This window comes from Anopheles funestus, chromosome 3RL, assembly GCF_943734845.2.
Source record: "Anopheles funestus chromosome 3RL, idAnoFuneDA-416_04, whole genome shotgun sequence".
Taxonomy (NCBI): Eukaryota; Metazoa; Arthropoda; class Insecta; order Diptera; family Culicidae; genus Anopheles; species Anopheles funestus.
In genome coordinates, this window is record NC_064599.1 from 72,350,872 (window position 1) to 72,373,290 (window position 22,419).

Genomic DNA, 22,419 nt, shown 5'->3' on the forward strand with positions numbered 1-22,419 from the left:
TCTCCACAAACCTTTCTTGGTTGACTTCGACGATCCAGTTCTTTTGCCATGGCCATACGGAAGGATGCGCACCGTCGGATGAAAATACAACGGAACGGAAGGTGGGAAAGGTTAAATGATGGTGGTGAGAGTGACCGAAGGGACCCAAAAAAAAAACATCACCGAAACGATTCACACATTTCGTTCGATCGTTGAATTTAGCGCGCGCTTAATCAAGGTATCCTTTTTTTCTGAGTTGGGAACATGCTTTAGAGTTTAGGGGTGCTCAAGCGGGGAACAAATGCACCCCTAACCAAGATATAAAAAGGACCTGATATACGGGATGATTATATACAAAAAAAAAGCGTTTTCAAACGCAGTGAGCGGGAGTGATGCACTACTACTGGCACGTTTTCGAGGATAACACGCTACGGATGTACTGAGTGTTCGTTAACCCATCATGTGTTTGTGGCCGTTGGTGGGATTGAATTTTTAATGCTGTGAGAAAAGCGACTGTGTTTTGTCGCTTCACTTTACCATTTCTTTCTCCTGCCGATGAGCAACCCGCGTATGTGTGAGTTCTGCCATTGCGATAGGTGTCGGTTGCAATCCATGAGGGTGCCATCAGAATCGGTTTGGATGTGTCCAAACGCCGCACAGTTCACTGTCGCACTGGATCCCACCTTTTTGCCCCGAAGGTATCACGCTAGCTGAAGCACCGTGTGTCATTTACTAGCGGGCTTTATTTTCCACCATATTGAAAGTCAACGGTCGTTCAGTTGATGGGGTGGTTACGGTGTTTGCCAGAGATTGCGATGATTGTTAGTGGCACCATGTTTTATTTCTATCACTAAATAATCTTTACAAATACAAGCTTTGGTGCTTTTTCAAAGCGCTTTTATATCATTTGTCTAACGAGGGTTTGTTTAGTATTTTCTTTTTGATAAATAATTTAAAAAATTCTTACGATGTTGTAGCTTTCAGTTTTTTTAAAAACAATAAAATTTGCTATAATATGCCATTTGTGATACACGAAGATTTATTTAACACTTTAAAATGGTTAATTTGTGAGTACGTTCGTCGCTTAAATTGAAATCTTCTTTCGTTTCCTTTTTTCTTGCAAGTTGTTGGCGTTTTTTTCTTCATAACAAAGTGAATTTTAAAAATCGTTTTTTATAAATTGATTTAATAAATTATAAAATATTCTTGTTTGTTCTATTAATATTTAAATTTGTTTAAGTATACTCAAAAAGAATTTCAAAAAATCATGTTATACTTAAAAAAAGTTCAACTTGTAAAAAAAATATACTTATTCCTTTATTTGGTCATTAAATTGGCTTCAGAAATGATTTACATTACAAAATAAAATGCAAACGAATATAATACAATATTGATTAACAAAGTGCCTAAACCCTTGGATATTTCTTTCAATACAGATTGGAAACGATCGTTCCAGCGTATGTCAGTACATTTTGTATACTTAACATCAAATAATGCATTTTAGAAAATGATGCAAAAATAAACATAAATGACATCCCATACGTTAGTTAATTTATTTAAAAACAAAAAAGAAATACGAAAATAATTCTGTTCGTTACACTGAAACAGTTGAACGTTTAAGATCAGCATTTTCTCTACAACTACTGTGCTGCGTAAAGTTTGAAACCCTCAACTACGCGCATACTTAATTTGCAATCCAAAACAATAAAATATAATTACCAACACCAAACACTAGTACCAACACTAAGCTGGTACACCACAGCTGGTGCTGCGCCGCGCTCTAATCGGTACACTAGTGTGCAATCAACTGTCACACGAACGCCATGCTGGAAATCCGTTACAGCTTGGCATCGTCCCAACCCAAGAACAGATGCGTTCAGATTACCCGCCATCATCTACATGGAGGTGCCCACATAATCAACGGAATTGTAGCAAAAAGAGTAAGAATTTGTTATTCCATCTTCTCCATCCCTTTTCTCCGCACGCATGCCCTAGAGAACCGAGGGCTCTTTTGCTTTGTGCAACAGGGTGGCATCGAACAAAGACATTTGAAATCAAAAATAGTTTCCGGTTCCCTCGCTCCTTCCCTAGGGTACCCCGCGTGGGACGAAGACGACACCGTACGTGATAACGATTATGTGTATTTCCTTTGCTTCCTGAAACCTCGTACAGCGGGTAAACCTCGCCCCTTGTGACCGTGAGGAGCGTGAGAGCGAGGTTCCATCCGAGTGCGTTTTGCGTTTGGACTGGGGGGGGGTGCCCGATTTGGCGCTAAAAATTGTTTTTTTCCTTCTTCTCACCCACTGCGTAAAAGCGCCAAGCAAAGAAGGTGAAGGAATTAGTAACGGAAAGTCACGTGCCCCGTGTTTTACGCTTCGTTGGTTGGATCTAACATTTGCTGGCACAAGGAATGGAAGAAAAAAAAGAAAAAAAACCGACCTATTTGCGGCACTGATGAGCAAAGCTGACCCCTTGAAAATGTGGGGTTGATCGAACCTCCCTTCCTTCCTTAGCTGTTTGCGGAAAGGATCGCTTTTACTGTGTGCGAGACTTTTCATCCAAGCTTCTTTCTCACAAACACAAACCCACACACACATGTAAAATCCCTCTTTTTCCTGTGGCTCGATCGTAAAATACGAGCTTTACGAGACGCCAGCTGGCTGAAAGGTATAGCTTCGCAGAAGGAAAACTGTTATTACATGTCCCTTTTTTCATGCGCACTCGTGCTGCATAATGCGACGCACGTTAAGTTTGAGGACGCGTGCGCCCAATTGGTTGGAGCGCTGGGTGCGCAACACGCGATGGGAGCGGATGGGGGAGAGCACTCACTGTAACGTACAGAACGTGTGCGCGCGCCTCGCTTATACTCTCGCATTGACTAAGCCAAACAGGGAAAGCACTTAAATGGAGAGGTCGGGTTGCGATGGGGCGAGAAGTGCGCAAGGGCAGGGATGCAACAACCCCTAATTCGGTTTGTTCGGGTTCGCTGGGTGCTGGCAGGACATTCACTGCTACACAGGGCACCAAACAGGAACAGGATTTTCATCGGGATTCATCATCTAAGGGATGGTTTTGAGGGATGAAATGTGTTTTCATTTTACTACCCTTAAATCCGTTAAAAAGCAAAAGTCATTGTCGAATTAAATTTTATTTTATCAACAACAGCTTGACTGTGGTTTAAATGCCTTATGTTATGTATAAAAAATTTGGAATATATAAATATTCACAAAAATATAAATTCAATAACAATTTTAAATTATTTAAATTATTCTTTTATTAAATTAAAACCAAAATTAAATTAGTAAATTAACCCAAGGAAGTTAAGAACACTTAAATCGGAAATTATAAACAGAACTATTTGCATGGATTTAGTAAATGAATTATAGCAAACAGATCCTTCAAAAAAGTTATTTAAGAATCTATGTAATTTTAAATTTTTAATTTTGAAAATTATTTTTATGAAATATTGATGAAATATTATGGCAATTGTTAATTAAATCATTCGATTGTTGACTATAAACTATATTATGATTCATTGTTAAACAAATATGGTCTATTCATTTAGACCGTGAAAAAATATTTAGAAAATAAACAAATTATGATGAAAACATTTTCATAAAAACTACTTTAAAAATAACCTTTTCTTCATAAACACTTTTTTTCGCAGCTTTTAAACACTCAAAAATGCAAAAAAAATACGCAAAAAATCTTTGTGGATTGTATAATCTGTTCATGCACCTTTAGGCCGCATATGTTAGCAGCCCGATATTAGATTGTTGACCTTACCGCCATCATTCAACTCGTTCAGCCAGTCCGCACGTAAAAGTACATCGTAACCGTTCCAACAGCACTGAAGCCAGCATAGTTCGTATGGAAATCTTATCCCAGCAGTGCTTTTGCAGTTCAACGTATTTTCAGGGCTTATCTAATTAGCTATGCAAACAATGCAAAGAGAGCAAAACAGCTACGCCATTCAGACCACCATTGAAAATGGTTAGCAAGTTGTAAAAAAAGACACAAGGAGATTATTTTTTGACACAAAAATAAAATAAAGTTTTGTAAAGATTTCTAGTTCATTTAATCACACTTTAAATAGCTAAAGACAAACTAATTATTACTGTACTAGAAGAAAGCTTTTGAAGCGATTGAAGCGTTTTTGTATCTTACCCTTTCTACCCTTATTGTGTGCAACGAAAACAAATTCGTAAACTCCTCCCCTATTTTACAAACACTTCGAACGACGAACGCTTGCACTATGGAAGCAACATGAAAAGTAAAATGGTTAAAATAAACCTGAAGCTAGGAATATTTTAGATCTAAACAAAGGAAGTCTTCTAAGTACAATACTAGTAGAAAATTAATAGAAGAAAATAGTAGAAAATTAATTAAAATAGAAAAATCTAAACTTTGCCATAAAAATAGAAATAACTGACTAACAATAAAATAAATAAATAAGCAATCGAAAACAACAAACGAAGAATTAAAAAAACCTATAAATGATAAATAAATAATGAAATAAATTAAAACTTGCAGTAGAAAAGTTAGAAGGAAATGGGAAAATGTAATGTAAATGCGATTTTTAACAATAAGTCAAGCTTTGAATCTTAAAAGCAGTTTACGAAGTTTATTTTGTATGTTACCAAATTGATTTATAATATTGGCCCAGGTCCCAAAGAAAGAGTTTTATTTTTTTAATTGTTTTTAAAATATTAGTAAAGTACTTTAAAAAATGTTCCAGAACAAAAAAATAAGAACTCTTTCGACTGCATCCATCAATTCAGGAAGTGTAATACTTGAGCGCGTGCCATTGGCACATTGCGCACTTTATGCACAAGCCGCATATATAATAATAAAAGGAAGTGTGTCTGTAGTGTGTAAAGTAAAATAAAGCTAAAATGTGAATAACCGCCATTCGGTTAATCATTTTAACCTCATTCCATCGGCCTTACGGTGTACGGTGAAGTAATTCCAAAAAAGTCAGGATCGCTGCACTTTGGTAAACACATTTTTCAAATTGCACACAATCTTCCTGTGAAGGATCAGATGATCGCGCACCAGCATTAAGGGCGCTGCTGTTCTGTATAGAAACGCTGCCCGAAATACGTCCGCGGCAGGGTTCAACGCGAACTGTGTAAAATGTTGCCTGCGAGCTACTGCCAGTTCATTCGCTTCGAATCACTTTTCCATGCCGCCTGTCGAAGGTAAGTTTGATCGGTTTTTTTTTCTCCCCGTTTTGCTTTGTTTTTGGGATATTTTCCCTTCCACTGATACGTATCTGCACACTGAAGAATCAACTGCCAGCAGTTGGAAAATTTATGATCGTTGTTTTTGTTTTTGTTGGTATTGTTTCCGTTTTCGTCCCGACCTTTAGCGGGTGGGCGCGCGCGCCTTCGCGAAACCATTCATGGGTTGATCCGTTTGTTTGAAATATTGTTTTCGAATCTCCTTTTTCTTATCGGGCGGCCAACTGGTTGTCTCGTGCCCACTGTGTTCCTACCCTTGGAGATTCGCTTAGCAGCAATGAAGATTTTGATTAGTTTGTCCGATTCGGTTAGAGACCGAAACGTGCCGCCAGTTGGTTTACGGTAGCAGCGTGTCAGGGACGATTCCATGTGACACCATTTTGATGGGACGGATGAAGGAGGGAACCGATGAAGGATCGAAGGATCGAACCGTTTTGCAAAAGAGCCCGACACCCGATGGCGTATGTGGCGTTTGCACCATTCTTGGAGTGCCCATTGTGAGGCACAATTAGGAAATCCTGTTTTATGCTCTCTATATTCGACATTCGGCGGTTCGTTCGCCGTGCTGGCAACAGTTGTTTCGCCCGAACGACAGTTGAACGACCCGGAACAGTGCGTGGATGCAGTGTGATGGAGTGTTTAAGTACGTTTGTTGTAAGGCGTTAAACAATTTACCCGAAATCCTTCACCTTCATACACTGCTTTGATGTGCATGAGTCAATAAAAAAAATACAAAACAGATACCGCAGAATCCGTTCCAATGATGTACAAAGCCAGTACCAACTGGTGTTCAACTTTGCTTTCATTTGGCGTCTGTAAAAACATTCCGAAAATTATCTAACCATCAAACTTTAATTAGAACAGCAACATACTATCGATCAGCAAGAATAACCACAAACGAGATCGCAAAGAAGTGCAGTTTTTAAACCAGTTTCAACATGTTTGGGATAATAAAAGGATTCCAACGACCATGCAGGAGGTAAAGGCACGCGTACTGTTTTGTGTTTTTATTTGTTCCTGGAATGCTGCGTGTTTAAGTGGAACGTGGAATAAAAGCAATGGTAAATCGTGAAATTTTTCCCAAAACGTATAATAAATCGTAAAGCGATGATGGACTACCATCGTTAATGGGACGTTGTTTTGGGCAAACAGAACGTGCGTACCATTCCGAACAATGAGAGTGTTCCATGATGGAAGAGTTGCAGAAAGCTTTATTTCTTCTCCCATTTAAAAGACCAGGTACTTAAATCTGGCAACTGTTTCTGATGCACATGGGATAAACTGGTCATTAAATTGGGTGTGATTCAAGTATTAATTCTTCAGTCAACTGACAACACGTTTGACTTCACGAATTTAAATTCTTCAATAATATTACATTTTGAATCAAAATCAACCAAATAGCGATGAAATTGGAATCAGCTTATCTGGTGGAAAACTTCATGAGTCCCTTATAGCTTGATGACTCCAAGTTTACTTATTCTCAGACTCTAGAATCGTGGATGATCTGGCTCTTCCTAGATTCAGTTGGTTAGCATAATAGTCAGTATAAATTAACAAACTGCTAAGACCATTGAACAAAAGAATTAATGAGAAATTGTAAATTCCACTTGAAGATTGATATGTTTTATTGCTCAAAAATATCATGTACAACAAAAGAAACTCTCGAGATATGAACATCAAACTTGAGATACTCTATATTCGTCTACATCAAGACCAATTTAACGAAGGCACATGTCAATAATGTTGTCTCAGTGCTTCATGTTCGTTTAAAATCGAGATCTCCCCGTAGCAAGGACTGACTATCCGGCTTACGTGGCTAAGCCTAAGATTAGTGTAGCCAGATATGGCCCTCAAAACTTTAGAGGTAATCAAGCTAAGACGAGGGAGATTTCTAAGTCCATCGTGTACTAAGAGGACACAGGTCAGAGATGTAGAGAAAAATCTTTTTTATATCCACCCGTCAGTACATTGCGAATGCTTGTTTACTTGAGTAATGTTATACTGTTTAGACGATGTACTACCCAAATGCCATAAATCTTATCGAATTTGTTATACGCATTGCCTAACTATCAGGCTCAAATCGAATTGGAGCTCATAGTACTAAGTTTTACCTTAGCTAGGCAGAAAAAAAACAATATCATAGCGTTAAAAAAATATTCTTTCTCTTGTACACAAATGTAAACCGCACGGCAAAGTTTATGCTATGAATATTACACACGGAACATTATAAATTAATGTTTTGATTTTCATAGTAATCTTTAATTATTTATTTATAGTGATTCGATACAAAAACGAAAAGAAAAACCATTCTCATGATGCATGTAATTCAAGGCTCACCTCCATGCAACATGCTTAATCGTCTGTACGTTCCGTCGTAAGGCTCCGCGCGCCTACATTCTCCACCATTGAACTTTTTTTTTTCGTCCCCCGAATGCACATGCAATCCGCTGCTGCTCATCCTAAAAATCAAACATATGCTGCTTCCACCGTTGCACCGAGGATGCGAGGATTTCCCTTTCGTACAGATACACACACCCAGAGACACGTGAACATTCGTACGAGATCGTTAAAGGAGGGTGCATTCTCTCGAAACTCAAACCAAGTGACAGCCGGCACGCGTTACCTATTTTTTCGAATATTTTCTCCCCAGTCTTCGATGTTCACCTCGGCAGCACAAGCTCCCCGCAACCAATGCGTTCCACAAGCATTTGGTGGTGGTTCAACGACTGTTACACCGCAATGCATTGTCTGCTGTTTGCAGTCAGTCGGTCGGAGTCGGTGGACGAATGAAATTTACAAGGAGAAAATACAAAAAAAAGCAGGGATCAAACTGGTACTAAAACGAAAATGAGGAAACCAAAATAATCAACCCCCGAAACGGGAAGTAGGATGAGCTGTGATGAGAATGCGCATTTCCTGCCGCGCTTCCTTCGAGCAGAACTTACCGCCAATGTCGGTGTGCGTGTGTGTGTACGTGAATTGGGTTCCTCTTTTTGGGTCGTTTCAATCAACGAATGATCTATCAAACATAAGGGAGCAATCGGTCGATACAGACGAGCTAAATTCAAGGACCCCTTGACTTTTGTTGTTGTTATTGTTGCTTTTCCTGTGTATAGTATTCACCAACACACGGTCTCCTGCACTATCCATGCCCCTTCTGTTTGTCTGTACTAATAATTAAAATCAACGGCAGAAAGGTATCCAAGCGTCAAGTTTCAACCGATTGTCGATGAAATCCTAATTTTGAGTTACGTTTTTTTTGGGAACAGACACCTTGTTGATCATTGAGATGGGGGACAGAAAGGGACTTTGGTACTTGGGGAAGAGTTTGATTGTTACAAAATATGTTTGCAGTGGAATAGAAATAAAGTTAATCAAGCTTTTTTTTTGTTGTAAGATTTTTTTTTCAAAAATATTTTTTTTACTTCGGAAAAATTTAATACAACACATTAGATACAAACATTAATGTTATTAGATTTTTTCTTCAAATTGACGTTTAAGATTTGAGGTATAATTTCCATTTCTTCTTCGTAAGTAGTGATGTGAGTCCTCGAACAGATCATGTGGTATGTTGAGTTCCTGAAGGAGAAACGAATATGTATTCTCGAGAATTTGATTAGGTTTAAAAGATATTGTTTCTAAGGTACGTTTTAACGACCCAAGCAGACCCAAGACGTAATATAAAACATGGAATGTGTTCTATCATAGAATCGCCAATCGCATGCATCCTAAAAAGTTCACTGAAATACTTGATTCGATTCTTAGGAATATCCTCGGTGCAGTTCGATGGCTCATAAGCTTAAAACATCATGTTCTAGCCTAAGAATCCTTAAGAAGCTTTATAGAATTGAGTCCAATATTTTCCTGAACTGGATCGTTCCGATTCCAATGGAGGAGCACATGAACTTCAATGCATGAATGCTTGGTTTAGCCTACGAAGTAGATAACCACCGCACATTATCGACTAAAACTTTCAAGTTTTCTGTCAACTTTGAAGCAACAATTAATAATATTAAGGGGTAAAAACAGTTTGTGAAATAATGTTCTGTTACTAGTGTATTCGCCTCTCATAAACCCATTTCGATCCTTAGCACATGATGCTGTGATAACAGAAGAAACCTTGTGGTTAGTATTTAAGAGAAGTTCAATACTTCAGGCCCCAATAGATAGAGAATAGTAAAGAAGAGAGAAACATAGGAAAAAGATAGTATATAATTATCAGGTATTAATTGTTTTTGAAAATTGAGGCAAAATCTGTCCCGCTTAAATTCAATCGAATTAGTTCCACATTTAATGCACTTTTTACTGTTCTAATTTTTGTTCCACTGTTATAAGTTTGCAATTTATAAAAACCAAACATTGAAATACTTATCAAAAGAAGATTCTGGTCACGATCAGTAAAAGGCATTAAATTCACATAGTAAAAAAAAACTTCAACGTGTTTAAAACCAAATCGAAATGAAAAGAAAACAAAAAAAACAGCAAAAGGACAATAAAAAAGAGAAGCCACCAGTATTGATTGCTTAATTTGTCGATATTCTAAATTTTACACGACATCTGTACACATCACGATACGCTTTTACGATACGTCTTTGCTCTGTACCACATGTTCGCATGCAAACCAGATTCCTAATGAACCAATTTCATCAGCGAAAATAAAACCGCACCAAAAAGGCATGGCAGCATGGGGCTCGATGTAGGAAGTCCTTGATTTTCCAACAGCCGCGTGTGTGTGCGCACACAGAACGGATAAAGGATGAACGTGTGAAGCGAAGCGAAACATTTATCCAGCTGCCAATTGAGATAAGTGTAACGGTTTGGGGAAGAATAATTTCCGTACACATCAACGGCATTGCTTACAATAAACATAAACAACCGTATGGGCCGATGCCACAGCATCGCCATCATATGCAATCGTGAATCTGCGTTCGGAATCAGCAAAACAGCTGAGGGAAAAGAAGTTTGAGTTTATTTCGTCTTTTTATTAAAATTCTACTTTTCTCCATCCCAAAATGGGGGATGAACGGTAAGTAATTGGGTGTAAAGGTTGATTAAAATCCAGATCGAAATTCGTACAACGATTATACACTTTATCGCCATTTTTATTTTTAATCACTCAATAAATTATATTTAAAAAAATCGTATTACAGTGTGTTGAAAATTCATTTCTATTTTCTTTTTAAATTCTCAACCCAACAAACTTTTCATTTAACTTTCTTTGGAGCATGAGAAATGTGGCGCGTGCTGAATATTGTGCTGCTACCGCATCCAAATCCTGCACATCGTTCTGGAAAGCCTGGAATTGTTGTCGGCTTTACGGTCCTTGCATAACACTACCCCCTTTCGATCGAAATTTCAACTTCGAATTGCACCAAACGGATAAAGCAGTGAGGCTGAAACTGCCGCCGTTTTGGCTTTCGTTTTAATAATAATGACCGGGCAATAAAGTTGGTTCCAAACGAGTTGCATCCGAGTGCGGTTTTGTTGGTTGAGCTGCTTGGAAGCAAATGGAAACGGGTAAAGGTGAAATTGGTGAGCTTTATTAATTCTCTTTTCATTTTATTTTTCCACCACCCATTGACCATCCTTTCGAACATCGTTCCCGGGGGTTGGGGTTAAGGTTGAAATTACTTGATCGAAAAGTCAAAGGATGTCTAAGGGGAAAAAGGATCACGATCGCTTGGAGGACGATCGAGACGATCGACGCAGCAACCAGGAGTGAGAGAAAATGATCTACACACGCTCACGTTCACTTAAGAAATGCACATGTGTGTGTACTTTAGTATGATGCAAAGCAAAAACATTAACCAACGACGTCCGTAAAGGTGAGACAGCACAAGCGACAGCGCCAATAGGGCAGAACATAAATATGAACTGGCCGTGCACTGGGTGAGTGTGTGGAGTGGATAGAGGAGGGTAATGGGGAAATTGGAGAAGGTGCATAGGGAAGGCACGTGGACAGGCACGCGTCAAACAGTTGGAGGACAGGTGGATTTGTACCTGTTAACCGACAAGAAATCGAATCCCTCGTCTGTTCTCTCTTCCATCGTTTTCTTCCGTAGTCGACTTTTGTATTTCGCTTTTTAACTGCTCCTTGCAATCCATCCCTTAATGTTTTTTCCCCACTTTCTGTGTGTTTGTGGACCTTCCCGCGGTGGTTATTGAACGTTGGCTTTTCTTTTGAACGTGAGGAATTTAACGTTAATTTTTATTAGTCTTTTTATATGTGAGTTGCGTGCTAGGTCGTATGCTAGCATTTGGGGGTATATTTATAAGCTTTCCAGAGATTAACTTGAACATTCGGCAGGATTTTCGAGAGGTAGGGTGAGTCTTTGCTTATTGTTATTTATATTGAAGTTGGATGATATTTCATAGACTTAGCTTCATTTAAGGACAATCATTGTTAAATCATTCACAGGATCGCTTCGATTACTTTCACCTGCTGTCGAATATTTAAATCGTAGTTAACAGGTTTCTTTCCACAGAAAGGAAAAAGTTCATGAGAAGTATTTCTTCTGTATGAAACATTATTTTTTTTCATTTAAGGATTTATTATAAACAGTTGATTTAAAGTTAATTATGATTTAAAAAAAATTGTATCAATATTTGGGTGGTACCCGGGGTAATCTATCTTAAGTTTAGTTTACAAATTAAAAAATATATATTTTAAAATATTATTTAATTTGTTTGTTCCGAAGGGGCTCGTTGCTGTCGTTAACGATGATCATTTGTTTGCACCTATGCGCTTAAGCGTAAGTGTTAGTGTTAGTGGAGTTAAACCCAATCCAGTTTAGTTAAATCGAGCGATTAATAATCGATATGTTGAGCTGTCGATTATAATTTTTTCTATGTTTGTGTCAAACTTCATTTACAAAGTTATTTTTTATTCATGAGGAAGCACCTGGCTGTGTTGATAAAATTTTAAAAGTTTCATTGGTCATAATTTATAAAATTTGTAAAATAATGAAGGATGGTAAGTGATGTTTATTGGTAAATATACAATTTTAAATTAATTATTTAAAAAAGCATTTAGTGAACTATTTTCAAAACTGATTAGCTAATTTTATATCGAAGTAAAATTTTTAAGTCGGTTTTGAGAGCATTAATTTGCGCGAAAGAATATCGAAAAAGGATGTTAAATTAATTTTTTGTCGCATCGCTGTTAGTCCACGTTAAGTATAGCAGATTGAGCCAAGAATTTTTGATCAAGTTTCTTCAAACAACTGTATGAAACATATTTTTACGTTTTTAATGAATGCATGGCTACAACAAATAATATTGTTAGAAAAATTTACAGTATATAGTAGTGTTGTAAAACTAAGAAATAGGTATCCGTGATCAACATTCTCCGAAATTGTTTTCTATACAAAGATTCGTTTACAACCGTACATAACGAAGTTGAATACAAATGAGTGCAAATCGTTACGTCGGTAACGATCGCTCCCAGAAAAAATAAATACAATCAAAGCTCAGATTATAAATCCATAATAAAATGAAACTTTTAGACCCCTTGATATTTATAACAAAAGAACAGTAAAACGAACTTTTTTTAATTTCTGTTTAAGCTCTCACATTACGACATTATCACAAATCATGCCGTTGCTTCCGTTAAACAAAGGTTCAGTTAAACACGACTTTTGTCAACCGAGCGATAACGAGGCGTCAGGTGCATTTGCTAGTGATGAAACAATTTTTCTCTCTCCCTTCATCTTGCTGTTTTGTGTTTGCTTTCCCGTAAATTCATCTTCATCCTTCTTTGCACTAGGCTTGCACGGTCGACAAAAGCGCAAAAGCCGAACCCGAAAATAATTTATTAATTACTATAAGTGCGAACCGGCAGACAGCTTCGACCTGACAACAAACCGACGTGGCTGCGTGCACAATCGTCTGTTCCAGCAGATCCTGCGTTGATCCTTTTGTTTCGCATACAAAACGTGGCCACCTTGTGCTGCTTGATTGCATCCTTAGCGACCACCTGGTAATTGGCCTCGATTTTTCAACCCGTTCGGGCCAACCTTTCCGCAATGTTTTCCACTGCAGATAAGTTGTCCCCAGCACCGGCAGCCGCTTATCAGCAAATGGTAAACCAGGGCGGGCAAGTGTGAATGTCACAGGTACGGCTGCTATGTACATCAATCCTTGAATGAACCTGTTGCACCACCGGGACCGGGTTCGTCGCTTTGACCGTTACCCTTTCAATAGGATAATTGAATCTAATGTGATCTGCTTAAGGCAGCTTTACGCTGCGCCTCGAAAGTTGGTCCAATTTTCTGACATCTACATCCAAAGTGTACTGTCGGGTTTTTGGCGAGCAATTTCTCAACAACACCGCTCTGTAGGCTCAGTAGCTTTCCCTCAGAAAACGACAACGAAACAAGCGGATGGCACCAAGTGACTGTAGAATATAATTGCTCTTAACAGGAAGCAAGCTTACCTTTCGCCTGCTGTTCCGAATCTGTTTTGCACCAAAGAAAAACCCCATCCTGTCCAAACCGCTGTTTGACGATCCGTGACGGCGATCATTGGAGCGCAACGCTACCGCAGTGAATGGCACTAAGCGATCGTTATGCTGCAGCTTCCTAATTTTCTACCGTGCATCGTTATGTAAATGCCCGGCCAGGTCGTATTGGGACGGGAACAATTTCATTCCGCCACTATCACCACCGAAAAGTGTTCATCGAAATGATTGCGCCAAATGATAGACATTGGACGATATTAAGCCAAGTGATATTTTACCTTAATGGCCGCCGGGGACACGTTCGATTAGTGGCCGTGATCGATAATTCGATCGATCGTGGTACGCCTTTTGGTGTCGGGGACTGACCAATTTGAGCGCCTTCGATTTAGTTGCCTGTGCGTTCCTTCGCCGAGATGCGAGAGAACTCGTGAACAGCGAAAATATATGAGGTGATAAAATCAATTACTAAATGGCGCCAGATGATTCTAATACCGCGGGGCAGCTGTTAGTAGCAGCACCAACTGATGGTTTCCCAGTCACCATGTAAGCTTTTCCTGAAGATTTTTTCTTTCCTTTATACATTATCAAACTTTAGGACAGCTGGATGGAACTGGAAAAAAAGAAGAAGGTAGAACGATCATCCCGCTTTGATTCTGAACCGTTTGGAACAATTTGTTCTCATAAAAAGTGATGATAAATAATTTCGCATGTTAGTCGTAATATTTGATTTATCGTTTGGAATGGGTCCAATGACTCGTGTGATCATGCAGTTTGCACCATAAATCGGTGTTGCAGAGTTTTTTTTAATGATGATAACAGTTGTATGTGCGTAGTTCATAAACTTTAATATTTTTACGTTATTGAAAACAAAAATCAAACTTCATTCAGATCACTTATGTTATGATGAAAACAGTGCTGAGTGAGCTGTAGGATGGATAATGATCTCAACTTGGTTGATAACAATTTGACCACATTTTTGAAACAATCTTAGGCGACAATCTTATTTCTTTGGTAATGATAAGCTTTATATTATTTTTTTAATATTTTCCAAATGGAACGGGAAAAATGAAAAAATACTGAATAATCATTGAGATAGATGTAATCTGTCTCTGAAACATCGAGTCATCGTAAAAAGAGATCTATTGTTTTTACAGAGGCCTTACATGCCACCGGAAACCTGTTTGCCGGATGCTCTTACCCTAGAGGTAGTTAAGGAGTTCTGCAACTTTGACACGATCGTAACATCGGATAACAAGCCGAGAAAGCATTGCTACGGAGAAACGTGCCTACTATGGCCTCCACAAACTATTTCAACCCAGAAAACTCCATCAAAATAGAAATAAAGCATATATCACACCCTTATACGTTCTTTAGTCCTCTATGGTGATGTTTCTTGGAAATTGCTGGTGCAAATGGCAAACGGCCTCACCCTTATCAAGCTGCAAATGATATTGAATGGAGAAAGAGCCACGAACTAGGTGAGCTATTGGGTGGAGCAGTAATCTTCAAGAAGCAAGTGGTGAGGGGATGCTGGACTCAGGATAAGAATCGTACGTGCTGGTGTAGCTTAACCTGTCGTAGAAAGCTGACCTACAATCTTGGATTGGTGTGCCATTGGCCACATGGGCAGTTGGGTGGAACCTTACTGACGAAATTTTATAGGTTGCTGACATGTTCCTCAGATCAAACCATGGCCCCGTCACAAATTTGGCAAAACTCAATATAAAAAAAATTGCGAAAAGTCGCTACACATGTATTTTCAGCGAAAAACCGCTATTCGAAGCGCGACTTGACGCCATAACAGTTTTCTGTAATGGCGGTCAGGAAAGCTCGATTTTGTTGACAATAACAAGGACAAACAAAAAGAAATTGAAAAATTATATCGATTGAGTGTCATTAAATATTGTAAAGTATGAAAAAATCGAGTACCTTTTTATTTTTTAAAGTACGTACCAGAGATGAGAATAACAACTCTTTTTAGTGAGTCAACTCAGAGTTAATGAGTACTTATTACGAGTCAGCTCGCTTAACGACTCATTTCAGAGTCATAAAAAACCTCGGCATAAATCTCCTAAGGCCTTAGCTTTTTTTTGAGAAATTTAACAAATTTTTTTTAAATTGATTTATTTTAATGCGAATAAGTTGAAGTTTCCTAAGGCTCATTTTGGCACTAAGTTTTGGCTATAACTCGGTCGGTATCCAACCAATCGCCAATCTTTAACCTGTGGTCGATAGATGGCACCAATGGCTACATTTTCTTCTTGGACGGCCATGCCCTCAGATGTCTGTGCCAAAAGTTATGCGAGGAACCAAGTTCCATACCCTGTTTGAGAAAATGTAAAATTTTCCTCATTTTTGCACCAACTTTTGCCTATAACTCGGTCGGTATCCAACGGATCGCCAATCTTTAACCTGTGGTTGATAGATGGCACCAATGGCTACATTTTCTTCTTGGACGGCCATGCCCTCAGATTTCTGTGCCAGAAGTTATTCGAGGAACCAAGTTCCTTACCCTGTTTGAGAAAATGTAAAATTTTCCTCATTTTTGCACCAACTTTTGCCTATAACTCGGTCGGTATCCAACGGATCGCCAATCTTTAAACTGTGGTCGATAGATGGCACCAAGGGCTACATTTTCTTCGTGAACGACCATGCCCTCAGATGTCTGTGCCAGAAGTTATTCTAGAAACCAAGTTCCTTACCCTGTTTGAGAAAATGTAAAATTTTCCTCATTTTTCTGCAATTCAGCAAAATTTATAAATGTGATATATTTTATTGCGAATTTGTTGCAATAAGATTCTTTTCACTCAAATAATGCTTTAAATTAAAAAGAGAATAAAAAATCAGAAAAAAATTTCAAAAAAATTTCCACTCGAAAATTTCATAAGGCTTACCCCTTACGTTTTTTTTGAGAAATTTGGCAAAAAAATTTAAATTGATTTATTTTAATGCCAATCGGTTGCAATGTGTTTCTTTTCACTCAAGTAATGCTTTAAATAAAAAAAAGAGTGAAAAGTAATCAAAAAACCACAAAAATCAAAAAAATAAAAATTTAGTAAGGCTCATTTTTGCACAAAGTTTTGGCTATAAGTCAGTCGGTATCCAACCAATCGCCAATCTTTAACCTGTGGTCGATAGATGGCACCAATGGCTACATTTTCTTCTTGGACGGCCATGCCCTCAGATGTCTGTGCCAAAAGTTATGCGAGGAACCAAGTTCCATACCCTGTTTGAGAAAATGTAAAATTTTCCTCATTTTGGCACCAACTTTTGCCTATAACTCGGTCGGTATCCAACGGATCGCCAATCTTTAACCTGTGGTTGATAGATGGCACCAATGGCTACATTTTCTTCTTGGACGGCCATGCCCTCAGATTTCTGTGCCAGAAGTTATCCGAGGAACCAAGTTCCTTACCCTGTTTGAGAAAATGTAAAATTTTCTTCATTTTTGAGTAATTTAGCAAAATTTATAAATATGATATATTTTATTGCGAATTTTGTTGCAATAAGTTTCTTTTCACTTAAATAATGCTTTAAATTAAAAAAAGAATAAAAAATCAGAAAAAAATTTCAAAAAAACTATCCACTCGAAAATTTCATAAGGCTTACCCCTTACGATTTTTTTGGGGAAATTTTGCAAAAAAATTTAAATTGATTTATTTTAATGCCAATCGGTTGCAATGTGTTTCTTTTCACTCAAGTAATGCTTTAAATAGAAAAATGAGTGAAAAATAATCAAAAAATCAAAAAAATCAAAAAAATAAAAATTTAGTAAGGCTCATTTTTGCACAAAGTTTTGGCTATAAGTCGGTCGATATCCAACGGATCGCCAATCTTTAACCTGTGGTCGATAGATGGTACCAATGGCAACATTTTCTTCGTGGACGGCCATGCCCTCAGATGTCTGTGCCAGAAGTTATTCTAGAAACCAAGTTCTTTACCCTGTTTGAGAAAATGTAAAATTTTCCTCATTTTTCTGCAATTCAGCAAAATTTATAAATGTGATATATTTTATTGCGAATTTGTTGCAATAAGTTTCTTTTCACTCAAATAATGCTTCAAATTAAAAAGAGAATAAAAAATCAGAAAAAAATTCTAAAAAAATTTCCACTCGAAAATTTCATAAGGCTTACCCCTTACGTTTTTTTTGAGAAATTTGGCAAAAAAATTTAAATTGATTTATTTTAATGCCAATCGGTTGCAATGTGTTTCTTTTCACTCAAGTAATGCTTTAAATAGAAAAATGAGTGAAAAATAATCAAAAAATCAAAAAAATCAAAAAAATAAAATTTTAGTAAGGCTCATTTTTGCACAAAGTTTTGGCTATAAGTCGGTCGATATCCAACGGATCGCCAATCTTTAACCTGTGGTCGATAGATGGCACCAATGGCTACATTTTCTTCGTGGACGGCCATGCCCTCAGATGTATGTGCCAGAAGTTATTCGAGGAACCAAGTTCCTTACCCTGTTTGAGAAAATGTAAAATTTTCCTCATTTTTGCACCAAATTTTGCCTATAACTCGGTCGGTATCCAACGTATCGCCAATCTTTAAACTGTGGTCGATAGATGGCACCAAGGGCTACATTTTCTTCGTGAACGACCATGCCCTCAGATGTCTGTGCCAGAAGTTATTCTAGAAACCAAGTTCCTTACCCTGTTTGAGAAAATGTAAAATTTTCCTCATTTTTCTGCAATTCAGCAAAATTTATAAATGTGATATATTTTATTGCGAATTTGTTGCAATAAGTTTCTTTTCACTCAAATAATGCTTTAAATTAAAAAGAGAATAAAAAATCAGAAAAAAATTTCAAAAAAAATTTCCACTCGAAAATTTCATAAGGCTTACCCCTTACGTTTTTTTTGAGAAATTTGGCAAAAAAATTTAAATTGATTTATTTTAATGCCAATCGGTTGCAATGTGTTTCTTTTCACTCAAGTAATGCTTTAAATAGAAAAATGAGTGAAAAATAATCAAAAAATCGAAAAAAATCAAAAAAATAAAAATTTAGTAAGGCTCATTTTTGCACAAAGTTTTGGCTATAAGTCGGTCGATATCCAACGGATCGCCAATCTTTAACCTGTGGTCGATAGATGGCACCAAGGGCTACATTTTCTTCGTGAACGACCATGCCCTCAGATGTCTGTGCCAGAAGTTATTCTAGAAACCAAGTTCCTTACCCTGTTTGAGAAAATGTAAAATTTTCCTCATTTTTCTGCAATTCAGCAAAATTTATAAATGTGATATATTTTATTGCGAATTTGTTGCAATAAGTTTCTTTTCACTCAAATAATGCTTTAAATTAAAAAGAGAATAAAAAATCAGAAAAAAATTTCAAAAAAAATTTCAACTCGAAAATTTCATAAGGCTTACCCCTTACGTTTTTTTTGAGAAATTTGGCAAAAAAATTTAAATTGATTTATTTTAATGCCAATCGGTTGCAATGTGTTTCTTTTCACTCACGTAATGCTTTAAATAAAAAAAAGAGTGAAAAATTATCAAAAAACCAAAAAAATCAAAAAAATAAAAATTTAGTAAGGCTCATTTTTGCACAAAGTTTTGGCTATAAGTCGGTCGGTATCCAACGGATCGCCAATCTTTAACCTGTGGTCGATAGATGGCACCAAGGGCTACATTTTCTTCTTGGACGGCTATGTCCTCAGATGTCTGTGCCAGAAGTTATTCGAGGAACCAAGTTCCTTACCCTGTTTGAGAAAATGTAAAATTTTCCTCATTTTTGCGCCAAGTTTTGCCTATAACTCGGTTGGTATTCAACGAATTCCCAATCTTTAACCTGTGGTCGATAGATGGCACCAAGGGCTACATTTTCTTCGTGGACGACCATGCCCTCAGATGTCTGTGCCAGAAGTTATTCGAGAAACCAAGTTTCTTACCCTGTTTGAGAAAATGTAAAATTTTCCTCATTTTTCTGCAATTCAGCAAAATTTATAAATGTGATATATTTTATTGCGAATTTGTTGCAATGAGTTTCTTTTCACTAAAATAATGCTTTAAATTAAAAAAAGAATAAAAAATCAGAAAAAAATTTCCACTCGAAAATTTCATAAGGCTTACCCCTTACGTTTTTTTTGAGAAATTTGGCAAAAAAATTTAAATTGATTTATTTTAATGCCAATCGGTTGCAATGTGTTTCTTTTCACTCAAGTAATGCTTTAAATAAAAAAACGAGTGAAAAATTATCAAAAAACCAAAAAAATCAAAAAAATAAAAATTTAGTAAGGCTCATTTTTGCACAAAATTTTGGCTATAAGTCGGTCGGTATCCAACGGATCGCCAATCTTTAACCTGTGGTCGATAGATGGCACCAAGGGCTACATTTTCTTCTTGGACGGCTATGTCCTCAGATGTCTGTGCCAGAAGTTATCCGAGGAACCAAGTTCCTTACCCTGTTTGAGAAAATGTAAAATTTTCCTCATTTTTGCACCAACTTTTGCCTATAACTCGGTCGGTATCCAACGGATCGCCAATCTTTAACCTGTGGTTGATAGATGGCACCAATGGCTACATTTTCTTCTTGGACGGCCATGCCCTCAGATTTCTGTGCCAGAAGTTATCCGAGGAACCAAGTTCCTTACCCTGTTTGAGAAAATGTAAAATTTTCTTCATTTTTGAGTAATTTAGCATAATTTATAAATATGATATATTTTATTGCGAATTTTGTTGCAATAAGTTTCTTTTCACTTAAATAATGCTTTAAATTAAAAAAAGAATAAAAAATCAGAAAAAAATTTCAAAAAAACTATCCACTCGAAAATTTCATAAGGCTTACCCCTTACGATTTTTTTGGGGAAATTTTGCAAAAAAATTTAAATTGATTTATTTTAATGCCAATCGGTTGCAATGTGTTTCTTTTCACTCAAGTAATGCTTTAAATAGAAAAATGAGTGAAAAATAATCAAAAAATCAAAAAAATCAAAAAAATAAAAATTTAGTAAGGCTCATTTTTGCACAAAGTTTTGGCTATAAGTCGGTCGATATCCAACGGATCGCCAATCTTTAACCTGTGGTCGATAGATGGTACCAATAGCTACATTTTCTTCGTGGACGGCCATGCCCTCAGATGTCTGTGCCAGAAGTTATTCGAGGAACCAAGTTCCCTACCCTGTTTGAGAAAATGTAAAATTTTCCTCATTTTTGCACCAACTTCTGCCTATAACCCGGTCGGTATCCAACGAATCGCCAATCTTTAAACTGTGGTCGATAGATGGCACCAAGGGCTACATTTTCTTCGTGAACGACCATGCCCTCAGATGTCTGTGCCAGAAGTTATTCTAGAAACCAAGTTCTTTACCCTGTTTGAGAAAATGTAAAATTTTCCTCATTTTTCTGCAATTCAGCAAAATTTATAAATGTGATATATTTTATTGCGAATTTGTTGCAATAAGTTTCTTTTCACTCAAATAATGCTTTAAATTAAAAAGAGAATAAAAAATCAGAAAAAAAATTCAAAAAAAATTTCCACTCGAAAATTTCATAAGGCTTACCCCTTACGTTTTTTTTGAGAAATTTGGCAAAAAAATTTAAATTGATTTATTTTAATGCCAATCGGTTGCAATGTGTTTCTTTTCACTCAAGTAATGCTTTAAATAGAAAAATGAGTGAAAAACAATCAAAAAATCAAAAAAAACAAAAAAATAAAAATTTAGTAAGGCTCATTTTTGCACAAAGTTTTGGCTATAAGTCGGTCGATATCCAACGGATCGCCAATCTTTAACCTGTGGTCGATAGATGGCACCAATGGCTACATTTTCTTCGTGGACGGCCATGCCCTCAGATGTATGTGCCAGAAGTTATTCGAGGAACCAAGTTCCTTACCCTGTTTGAGAAAATGTAAAATTTTCCTCATTTTTGCACCAAATTTTGCCTATAACTCGGTCGGTATCCAACGTATCGCCAATCTTTAAACTGTGGTCGATAGATGGCACCAAGGGCTACATTTTCTTCGTGAACGACCATGCCCTCAGATGTCTGTGCCAGAAGTTATTCTAGAAACCAAGTTCCTTACCCTGTTTGAGAAAATGTAAAATTTTCCTCATTTTTCTGCAATTCAGCAAAATTTATAAATGTGATATATTTTATTGCGAATTTGTTGCAATAAGTTTCTTTTCACTCAAATAATGCTTTAAATTAAAAAGAGAATAAAAAATCAGAAAAAAATTTCAAAAAAAATTTCCACTCGAAAATTTCATAAGGCTTACCCCTTACGTTTTTTTTGAGAAATTTGGCAAAAAAATTTAAATTGATTTATTTTAATGCCAATCGGTTGCAATGTGTTTCTTTTCACTCAAGTAATGCTTTAAATAGAAAAATGAGTGAAAAATAATCAAAAAATCGAAAAAAATCAAAAAAATAAAAATTTAGTAAGGCTCATTTTTGCACAAAGTTTTGGCTATAAGTCGGTCGATATCCAACGGATCGCCAATCTTTAACCTGTGGTCGATAGATGGCAACAATGGCTACATTTTCTTCTCGGACGGGCATACCCTCAGATGTCTGTGCCAGAAGTTATGCGAGGAACCAAGTTCCTTACCCTGTTTGAGAAAATGTAAAATTTTCCGCATTTTTCTGCAATTCAGCAAAATTTATAAATGTGATATATTTTATTGCGAATTTGTTGCAATAAGTTTCTTTTCACTCAAATAATGCTTTAAATTAAAAAGAGAATAAAAAATCAGAAAAAAATTTCAAAAAAAATTTCCACTCGAAAATTTCATAAGGC

General features: G+C 36.8%; 1 protein-coding gene across 1 annotated transcript in view; it reads right to left on the bottom strand.

Annotated features, from left to right (window-relative positions):
- LOC125768480 (single-stranded DNA-binding protein 3) overlaps positions 1-22,419 on the bottom strand; it is a 447,182-nt gene that overhangs the window by 102,454 nt on the left and 322,309 nt on the right. The gene's annotated exons all lie outside the window — the stretch shown is intronic.